Source organism: Zonotrichia leucophrys, chromosome 4 (genome assembly GCF_028769735.1).
Source record: "Zonotrichia leucophrys gambelii isolate GWCS_2022_RI chromosome 4, RI_Zleu_2.0, whole genome shotgun sequence".
Lineage (NCBI taxonomy): Eukaryota > Metazoa > Chordata > Aves > Passeriformes > Passerellidae > Zonotrichia > Zonotrichia leucophrys.
The window spans coordinates 19513351-19523762 of record NC_088173.1 but is presented as its reverse complement, the minus strand read 5'-3'; the positions used below and the strand labels follow the sequence as shown (position 1 = coordinate 19523762).

At 37.1% G+C, this 10412-nt stretch overlaps 1 long non-coding RNA gene across 2 annotated transcripts in view; it reads right to left on the bottom strand.

The window, feature by feature from the left end:
* Positions 1-1296: 1296 nt before the first annotated feature.
* The window catches only part of LOC135447309 (uncharacterized), a 45467-nt gene continuing 36351 nt past the window's right edge, over positions 1297-10412 (bottom strand). Inside the window, exons 4-7 of one of the 2 annotated variants that reach the window (XR_010440061.1) lie at positions 9926-10099; positions 3182-3288; positions 2730-2858; positions 1300-2348 (exon numbers count right to left, since the gene is read on the bottom strand). This is a non-coding gene — a long non-coding RNA (uncharacterized LOC135447309). Of the gene's footprint in view, positions 2349-2729; positions 2859-3181; positions 3289-9925; positions 10100-10412 lie in introns of both variants that reach the window. The other variant, XR_010440062.1, reaches the window with a different exon arrangement.

Below are 10412 nucleotides of genomic sequence, written 5' to 3'. Positions count from 1 at the left end.
TGTGGCACAAGAATTAAAAAATCTTTATGATAGCACTACTTGATCATTTAAACACAGATGTTCTCCAACGACAGTTCTTCATTCTAACTGATCTTATGATACTAGCTTGCAATAATTTCCAGCAGCTAAATTGCTAAGGAAGACAGGTAAAACTCATTCAGTGCTTTCTCAATATTCCTTAGTCATATAAGCAATTGGTGTTTTACCCTATTCACCCAGCATGACAGTAAATGAAAGGAGATTGCAGTGAGATTCTCCAATCTGCTCCTGCAGCGCTGCATCAATACACTCTGACTTATCCTCAGCAGAGTGCCGAGCCCTGCCCCAGTTCTAAATAACATTGCCTCCCCTCAGTTTAGAGGTTACTTTTTCCTGAATGAATCCCTCCACTCCATAATAAAAAACAATGCCTTGTATTTCATCTTATTCAGGGCTTTTTTTCTTAGAAATTCACAACAAAACCCACCAACTGAAGTCTGCCTTCCTATGCTTTATGATTTTTGGTGGCAAACATTTACAAATAGGCAACTAAACCCAAAAAGCAGACACAAGAGAAGGTTTCCTAAATCAGTATTTGGCTGATGAATTTACTTACCAAATTTATAGGACACATAAGAACAACTCTTAGCTACTTAATCTCAGTTATTAGTTTACAGACATGGTAAGGTGTTACAAAGCCCAAAGTGAAGCCTAAAACAGGAGCGGAATAAACAGTGGGGAGAAACATCTACAGCAGAGTGCAGACAGTGAAATAAAATCAAAATCCTTACCAACAGAGCTCCTTTAAATCACAGGCACCAGCATACATCTAAAACAACCTTCAACAAATATAAACTACCACCCCCATTTTCTCCTAAAGTAGGCAAAAAACTGTGATGGACTCCATTTTCTTCACTCAGGTAAACAGAACTTAATAATACACCCAATACCCTACTCTCCTCCCCACCCCTTTAATGTATTTCAGCAAACAGAACCACCTGGCAGTCAGCTAAGGTAATTATTCCTGCTGCCACCTCCTTTGCATTGCAATAGCTTCACCTGCTCCTTTTAACCTTCCCTGGAACGCTTGGAGATGTCCTGAACCAGGCCTGCAAATTAACACTTTGCAGGTCTCTGATTTGTGTTGCACATGCTCTTGAATTGGCACAATTACATTCCGAGTCTGCAAAAGAAAACACAGCTATTTGCAAGTGACAAACCCAAGTTCAGACTATATATGAACAGCATACATTTCTTGGGTAAGAATTTTTGACAAATTAAAGTACAACCATATGATAAAGCACAGATATAAAATTCAGACACCTTTGGTTTGGTTTTTTATTGGCGGTAGTTTCATTGCATTCACAATCAAACATGAAATGTAGACAGTATGCAGGATAATGTCACAAACCAGCATTTTGAATTGAGGGAATGGTTTTGATAATTGAACCCCCATTTGTTCTGGCCATGTTCTCAGTCTAGAGTACAGCAACCTAGCAGGTTGCTGACCTAGAAAGAGCAGCTTCATTAAGTCAAGTAAATGTTAGACATGAAACTGAAGATTGCTTCCCCCCCAACTAATCCTGAACTCTCAGAAATATCCATACATATCTACCAACACAAATTCAAAGTAATCTTATAACTTTTTTAAAAACTGATGCCTACTTTGAAAACAAAGGTGTGAGGGACATCAGTGGGATTGGTCGGCAGCACATACAGTTAGATCGGGAATTCTAAAGACTCAGAACTGAAAACTGCAGATTGGATAACTAAAACAGATTGCTTTAAGTTCACTTTTTAATTCAGTATATTAGCATTATAAAACACTGAAATATTATAATACTATATTACACTCTCCTTGAAGACCCCATATATTGTAGCAGAGCCATAATACAAGCAATGAAATGGCAGCTAACAGAACTGATAGGCGAGTGAAATAGAAATTAATTTCTATTTATTTGCATTTATATATCAAACTACAGTGGTCTGTTAGAAGTTTGTAACTGGTATTTGTTGTTTTCTTCCCTGCGTTTGCCTACATTAGTTTTATCTACATTGCCTACATTATTTACCTTATACATCTTTTATAACTGCATAACAAATCTTACTTGTGCTGCTTGCTTTATTCACAAAAATTGTGTTCTTCTGTGCAAACGAACCACAAATTAAAGAGATACTATACAGTGTCCATTCAGGTGGGTTAGTGACATGAAATGTGCCATATTGGAAGCCTTTACAGACAAGAGTCCTCATTATGAATTGGTAAAAAAAGGACCCAGAGCTTAAGGAGAACCAGATTAATGGGGCTTCATTTCTCTGTGTGCAGGTAGATCCATGCCCAGCTGCCCTATGTCCTGCTGCAAATTCTCCTGCAAGAATCACAGAGGTGCAATGCAAACTTGTTTGAGAGTCAGCATCATAAAATTTTCTCAAGCTACAAGAATCGAAAAGCAAATTAAGTCCAGCAAATGTATAGGGGAAAATTTTCCTCCCAGATACCTGTAATTCTTCTTTTCAATCCCCAGTATCTTCTGTTGTACAGTAGTTTTAACACGCCACTAATCAAATTTTTATAAACACGTGTTTATATAGTACATCAGTTCAACTCCTGTAAGCTCTTTTATCCATGACCAGCTGATATACTGCTTTTTTTCCTTTTATGACCAGCAATGTTTGCCAGCATTTTCTTAATTAAGAGTTATTTTGCATATGCTAATATGCTTTTACAACAATAAGTGAGAATACCATACCTGGGAAGTGGATCTCTCTTCACACTTTGGAATAAGCACTGTGCCTTTCCCCATGCCACTGCAGAGCAGGGCACTGACAAGTTGAGCATTTAGAGATCAGAAGTTGCATCCGTGGATAGAGTCTCCTGGCTGCCACAGAGTCAGAACAAAGGCAGAAAATACTTTCTCAGATATATGGTTTCTCTTCATACAGCAACAGTTTTGCCAGTGGCAAAATAACTTCCTACAACTATGCCTAGATCAACTGCAGACAACCCCTTTATTTGAGCAATTCCTGCAGAGGGAATGGGCAATTTTTAGGAAGAGGAAAATTGTAACCAATTGCTATAATGCTTTAGGGACTATTTCTCAGGAATAATAGGTCACAGAATGTAGCTAGAGACGGTGATGAGTTTCAAATATCTCTATAGCAACTACATTTATTAAAAAAAAAAAAAAAAAAGGAGTAAAACCTTTCTGCATCATATAAATAGCAGTGTCTGTCTTGTGCAGTTAGAAGGGATTTTGGTGTAGACTACTGCATGCTCATCACTGCTGCTTCTTTAAAACCATCTTCTGCCTACAAAGAAAAATAATGTCTGCCTACAGAGGCAAATAAGTTTTTACACTGGTCTCCATACATTAGCAATGTTTCTGTTAGGTTTAAAGAAACAGTGCAATTTAAGTATAATTTAGAAAACAAGACTGGTTTATAAGTTAGAAGAGAATTTTTTTCCTAAAAAAATTATAGCAGACATTTACATAAATACAACAGCATTCAAGTGAATCAAATCACAATTCTCTTCTTTTCCCAGCTGACTGAAGAGTGGAGTATTTCTTTTCTCACCTACAATATAATGCATTAAAACCAAACCCTCATTTTATCAGTGCTGTGCTGGGTTTTTCCTAGTTCACACAGACCTAAATTAGTGTACCCTCTCATGGAGCAAACTCACAGGAAATTGCACTTATGGTAACACAAATATTATTAATAATAAGCAGCTTTCTTAGCTCCATACGGATGTAGACAGGATGTTTCCAGAGCTCAGCCTCACCTAAGGACCACCTTGTCAAGCAGTGACTTTAGAACCTGCAAGTATGGAAGTTGTGAGGTGAGCTGAGCTGGCGGCTGAATTGCCGGGGAAGCGCCAAGCCAGCTCACGGAGCTGCGCTCACAGCAGGTCAATACACTGTACCGATCTGCAGGGCACAAACTGTTTTCCCTTCGTGGCAGCTCCTACTAGAAATCTTTGATCAGAAGCAGAAAAAGGAACTACAACTGCAGTTAAAGCCATGAGGTGGAGACAAAAGATTTCAGTCACAGGAGATTTAGGAGCAGCTGTTCAAGCCAGGCTGTATAGCTGAGCACATGTGGTTCACAGAAGAAAAGGGCCCACTTTAAAAAAACCCAAGGTGCTTTTAAAGAAGGCTGGATTGTACAGTTATGCCTACTGCACACCACTGAGGAGATTCAGCTTTCCCACACAGGCTTGCTAAACTCTGTAGCTGAACTCACTCAAACTAGAGATTACTGCCAACAAGTAACCTGATGGGTCCAATTCAGTTCTCTGATTTTGGAGTACAAAAATGTTTTCAAAAGTATCCGTGATGAGGGAATTCACATTCATATACACATACACACCAACCCCTCTTTGGAGTATTTTTGTGCTTTGGCTTTTGTTGGTTTTTTGTTTTTGTTTTTTTTCATTCACACATTCATTTTTAAAATAGAAATCCACCTGTAAGCTTTGGGTTCAGCTACTTTTATCATCCCTGAGTACTGTACCACTTCACTACAACAAAAAATGAGGAATTTGATCCAGGACAGAAGATCTATTTAAAGAAGTATTCACTAATGAAAATATTTGTTTTAGAAATGACTAAAATACATATTTCTAACATTTCCAGCATATATAGTAACTTTGGTCTAAAGAAACAAAAAAACTTTGGTTTCAATTTTGCAATACAGAAACATACAATAACTTAAGAACAGATGTCAAATGGACATGCCCAGAGTATTAAATAAATTCAGGTCTAGCTCAAAAAGTATCTGCATTGGCTGAGAGTTTATCACAGCCTCATAACTTATTTATTGCACCTCTGAGTTTTGAAGTATATTCTGATATTTGACAGCTAAAAGAGGTCCATAAGCCCCTAGCCTAAAAGGAATTTTTTTTTTTTCTAATAGCCACTCTGCCCTGGAAAGAGCTGGAATAAAAAACACAAGTAGACCTGTCTTCACTGCCTTGTATGGGTCTACAAGATTTTGGAAACATAGTTGCATCTGAATAAACTACTTTGTAATGAAACTACATGACTTTTCAATCTATTTTTTAAATAACTTGTAGATCACATTTTGAAGCAAGAAAAGTAAAATGGTAACTGTTGAACAAGTAAATTCAGTCTCACAAATTTTCAGAAGTCAGTGAACAACCTAAATTCTGGAAAAACTATTTTTTAAATTTAAAAAGTGTTTAAACATTTTTTCACCTTTCATTATGATCCTAAAGAGCAGCATATCTTTTAGTATATTCTCAGAGCTGTACAAAATACAGAAGGAATGCAGACTGCATTTTCAAAAACCAAACAATATAAAAAGAACCCAGAGACTAACAATCTGCATTCAGACAATTATTTTTTAATTTTCCAATAAAATAAAGCCTCAAGAAATTTAGTTTGAAGGATGAGGATTCTTAGTTTTCATCTCTGCTACTTTTAGGAGGCTGAGCCTCCCTTATGAGGTTTTGTCCTTTGGGTTGGGGTTTTTTCCTAGGTTTTTTGGTTAATTTCTGGTTCATTTGTTTGTTTCTATCCACTTCCATACATAGTATATTGCTTCACAGCACAAGACATTTCTGTTCAGTAAGACAGATTGTATGTGATGGGTAATCTATACTACTGTCTTAAACCATTCCAAATGCTGTTTTCAGACCTCAGATTGATGTTTCCACAGTTACTTTGATTCAATAATTATCAGTGGAATTCCTTTTTACCATTATTTCTTATGTGGACCCAAAAGCAGTAAAGGCTATAAAGCTGTAAAAGGAAAAAGTTATTTTAAAAACTTCAGTACCAGAAGATGTAAACCAATGAACACTGACATTAACCAGGAGACCCAAACAAGAGATCTGGACTTTTCCTAGGAGCATGATAATAGAGTAACAGAAAATAACCAATTATTCTGCTAAAGGCACTCCAATATTTTCTTCTATTTATTCCAAAATTGTATGTGTTTATAGAAGGAAGTTATTTCCAGCACTTACTCCCTTTCACAGCTGGTATTCCTATCTCAGGCATTCTCTTCAGATTGCTTTCCTCAAGTACTCCAGGCATAAAAATATTTTAGAGCAACAGAAGTCCTCTTCATGAGAAAAATTATGCTCAGGAAATCAAATTTATCTTTTAATCATATAATAACTTGTACACCCATCTAGTTATTTTTAGCAAAAGTCACTAGGAATATGTCACTGCCAGTCTAAATATTATTAAAACAAACAAACCACTGTATTTGCTAAAAGAAATATAGTCACAATCGTTTTAAGAAAACTTTTTGCAATATGTAAAAAAGCAATTAGCTCTATGTTTAATTACTCTCTTAATCAGATTCATTTGCCTACTTAGCTTTGTATACCTTGCAGCTCAAGATCAGGAGTCTACTAAGCAGACAAAAAGAAAAAACATTAGTTTTTTGGTAGTTTGGTCTATCACCAGCTCTTCAGCTTATGATAGCTATCAGAAAGATCATATGCGATTAGATAATGAGTTTGTTTTTCCAAGGAATTCAAGTAACACAAAGATAACAAAACCGAATTCATTATGCAAATTTAATCATGGTCTTTGCCTCACCTTCATGAACATTCTGTCTCTAAAAATGCAGGGAGAATAGAGAAAAAAATATTTTACTCCTTTAAATATTGGAAGTTTCTCAAAAATCACAACACCGACCCCACTTCAACCATTTAATTTGTCAAACATTGGTTTTCTGGGCCATACCTAAAGCTGGTGCCCTCTTGGAGCTCCTGGGAACAACATTCTTGCATGGGGCCACTAGACAGAACCCAGCTTCCAGCCCCAGCTTCTCCAGGGCATTCTTACATATACACAGCTCTACCCACATGTGTTGGTGATTTGGAAAGACAAGTGCCATCACCCCAATATTCCCCACTTCCTCTTTCTCCCACTTTATACACTGAGCATGAGGCCATTTGGTCTCAAATATCCCTTGGGTCAGTTGGGGTCATCTGTCCTGGCTGTGTCTCCTCCCAGCCTCCCATGCACCCCCAGTCTCTTCACCAGCATGGCAGCTCAAAAAGCAGAAAAGGCCTTGGCTCCGTGTAAGCCCTGCTCAGCAATAACAAGAACATCTCTGTGTTATCAACTCTGTTCAGCTCAAATCTAAAACAGCCCCATACCAGCCACTGGGAAGAGAATTAACTTTATCCCAGCCAAAACCAGCACTCCATCTCAAAAATTTAGTCACATGCCATATCCTTTCCTCTGCCCAGTTGAGCTCCATAGGTTCATGTTACTGACTGAAGCCTCCATTGATTTACCAATTATTAAACAGAAGAGCACTGAACTGCTTCCTCATTTAACCTGGAGGAAGGAAGAGCTGCTCCAAAAGTTCAGACCCAAACCATACCTGTAGCTAGCATGGAAGTGATTCAGCCTTGTGAGCTGAAAAATCAACATGGTAGAAGCAATAAGCATGAGGGTAAATAGAATAGTTAATTTAGTTGTGTAACTGTTCAGGCCTCCACTATTTTTCCTTTCCTCCTATACATTCACACATTTGAACTGATCTGAAAACATGATGTATTGCAGACTGTTTCCAAAACTAAAATGTGACTGCATATGCACAACAGGCATGCACACTAGGCAAGGGAGTCAAAGATGGAAGGATCACACTCGTCCTTCTCACAGAAACTAAAATATATTATGAGACTTATGTAGTTCATTTTAGCAAGTTCAGTTTAAAGCATTCATAAAAACTCTCCTCAGACAGTTAAAAATCTGCAAATGTTTAAAGAAACATTATGCTCAGAACTCCCAGTACTAAAAATACAAAGATAAGAAAAAAGCCAATATATTACTTAATGATTCTACTGCTTCACTGCATGTAATTGCAACTTGGATGACCATGCAAGATGTGACCATAGTTTGTACTGCTTATTTCCCTTAGTTTTATTAGCCCTCCTTTCCTTAGGGTTTCAGTGATCCTGAAAGTAATACTTGACCTCCCCAGGGAAGGTCTTAATGGTGCTTCTACAGAGTTGGATTTTTGTACAAACTGTTCAGTTAATCCTTCCTTTCACTTAGGCAATAGCAAACAGTGTAATGGAAACACAGAATCACAAACCCTACTGCCTGGAAATTCTCTTCAGATATTGAGCTCTTTTAATCACTTCTTTTAATAATGACCACTTGCAATATAGGTGCACAAAGGTAAGTATAACAAAAATAATTTGTGAACCCATTCTTGAGTAAATATTGATCATGTGATATTCGTACATGAAACCTTTTTCTTGCAAGAATATTTTAGTTCAAATAACTGTTGAACAAAAAATTGTATAGCATGGAGGAAAATACCTCCATGCTAAAAAGCACCATTGACATCCAGAATAATAGTAATGATTTTTCCATATATGTAGCACATAAAACCTCAGACTGCAGTCTTTCTACTTATTTAGGTCAAGAATTTGTATTTTAAATTGATTATAATGTTGTAAATAATGCCAGTATTAAAATTTCTCACACTTCACACAATGTGTTCTAGGATAAATTACACATTCACTTATTTTACATAGCTACATGTGAGAAAATAGTACATAATATGAGGTAATTTTCTGATTTTTAAGAACTTTTGGTGAAGCAATCTTTCTGTTCAAGTTTTACCTGTCAATTTGGAAGGAAAATATTTTTCCTTTTTGGTTTATTTTTTTCTTAATGTCAAGATTCTTCCAAGGAATAAAATTCTAGAGAAAAGTGACTACTCTTTTTTCCCCCCTATTCTTTTTCTGTTGAGTAATTTCATTAATATTTCACCTGAAGTTGCTTTTTTTGTATAGAAAAAGCCTCCTTCCAAACAGGCCTTACAATATTTCTCCTGCCAGAAATTTAAGACACATTATTTATTCTGTATCCTGTTTTTTAAGAATACCTGCTTTCAGCATTTTTTTAAAACTGGGCATTGTTTGTCTTCTATTCACAAATCCAGTTACCCTTCCTTGATATGGAATAGTCTTTTACATTATTTCATGTTGCAGTGTTAAGTTTTCTTTCTGCTGATTTTTGCTTGGCTTGCTTATTTAAGTCTTCCTGTCATCTTCTGATGATGTGTCAGCAGGTCTTTTCATGGAGGGGGGGAAAAGAGTCAAGAAGGAAAAAGTAGCTTCAGTCTCTACTTTGAATTAATTTAAGGTGCAGACTTCTTGTTTTCCTGCCAAGACTAAGGCCTTCTAGTAGGAGCTCAAACATAAGAGGCACATTCCCCACTAGAACAGCTGAAGCATCATCATTCTTGTATGGCATCAGCTGCAAAGAGAGCTAAGAAGAGGCAGCTAAACAGAGTTTATGAGTAAATACTGGGTGACAGGCAGATGCTGACACACTCAGCTAGGTTTTCATTTTCATATCCCAAAATAAGTCTGTGAATGTGGCTATGTAGAGATAGGTCCCAGAAGTCATTAACTCAGCCAATTTTGACATTTGAATAAAAGACTTCACCCAAGACACTGATGTTCTCATACGACACAAAGAACTATTATCCTAAGTTAGTATGAAATGACCAGTGCAAACAAGCACATTTTTGATATGGGTGTCTTTCATTCTGTCTAAAAATAACACAACACTGACTTCATGTTTACAGTAGGCCTCAGCATTTCAGGCCCCAGGCAATTCACTGTTTGCAGTTACAGTTAGACCTGCTCTTACAAACAAAGTGTACTCGTGCTCCTCATCGCCACCTCAGATGTCAAGCTACCCTATCTCTCAGACACTCTACTAGCAAAAGATTTCAACAAATCCTTCTTTATAATTGTCAGTTATGCTGCACACATCATGACAACACAAGCTGAATTTCTGCCTTGGTTCTCATTTCCCAGGCTGGCCTCTTTCTGTTCTCAGGTCTAACTTTGTTTGATTACAAGGACTTAGGAGTGAAGATTAGACAAGATGACCTGCTGAAGAGTTGAGATGACCTAGAAGTACTGACTCACCAGGTTTTCTTGTCAATGATGATTGCTTAGTGATGTCAGCCTCTTCTTCTGGAGAAAGTGTTTCACTCTGAACAAAACCTGTGACATCGTATATTTATGTGAATTCCTCTACGACAACATCTGCTGCCCACCCTTTGACATGCTGGTGGAAATATGGAACTGGACTTCTAAAACCTGCTTGAAAAACAGAAAGGGAGGTAACTGTGATTCTGTATCTTGCTAGGACACACAGCTGTCACTACCCACTAAGCATCTATCCCCTTCTACTACTGCTTTGAGAGAGTTTAACCAAAGGTGACTTTCTTTTTTCCAAAGACAGTTTGGAGACCAAAAAACTCCAAAGAAATTGATGATGAAACAAACAATGTGATGATAAAAGACCATCACAAAGGATATGGGAGCAATTTAGCAGAGCTGGGTAGATAAGAAGAATGGAAAGTTGCAGCTGATGTATTTCTGTAGTTAAATCCAGAGTTTAAATCACAGC